A 590-nucleotide genomic window follows, 5' to 3' on the forward strand; every position below is an offset into this window, starting at 1 on the left:
AATGAGAGTTAAAATCCTGGCATAAGCAACGGAGTGGGTCGTGCAATTCAAAATTGGTTTTACAAGCTTTCAGAAATATGGGACAAAAGTGTCTTGATACGCGTGAGGGAACATTAAAGCTTACATCAGCCAGAAGAGACGGACTTGAAATTGAGCCTGTCAGTAATTTAACCATAAAAATTATACCAAGCATTTCCCTGCGACTGGCAAGTGTAGGAAGGTTAATAAGTTTTAAGCGACTCGTATAAGGTGGAAGACTATATTGAGAATCCCATCGGAAATTTCTTAAAGCAAAAAGTAGGAATTGTTTTTGAATTGATTTTATCTTGTCTGAGTAAATTTGATACCTTGGATTCCAAACCACCGAGCCGTATTCCAGAATCGGCCTAACTAATGTTGTAAACAGGGTTTTAGTGATATAAGGGTCACTAAATTCTTTTGACCATCGTTTCACAAATGCAAGTACTCCTTTAGCCTTGTTGACTGTCATATTAATGTGAAGATTAAAATTAAGCTTAGGATCCATTGTGATACCAAGGTCCTCAAAATTGTATACCTGTTCCAGGTTATGGTTACCTATTATATAAGAA

Source organism: Rhagoletis pomonella, unplaced genomic scaffold, assembly GCF_013731165.1.
Source record: "Rhagoletis pomonella isolate Grant_MI unplaced genomic scaffold, Rhpom_1.0 Rhpom_scaffold_00006, whole genome shotgun sequence".
Taxonomy (NCBI): Eukaryota; Metazoa; Arthropoda; class Insecta; order Diptera; family Tephritidae; genus Rhagoletis; species Rhagoletis pomonella.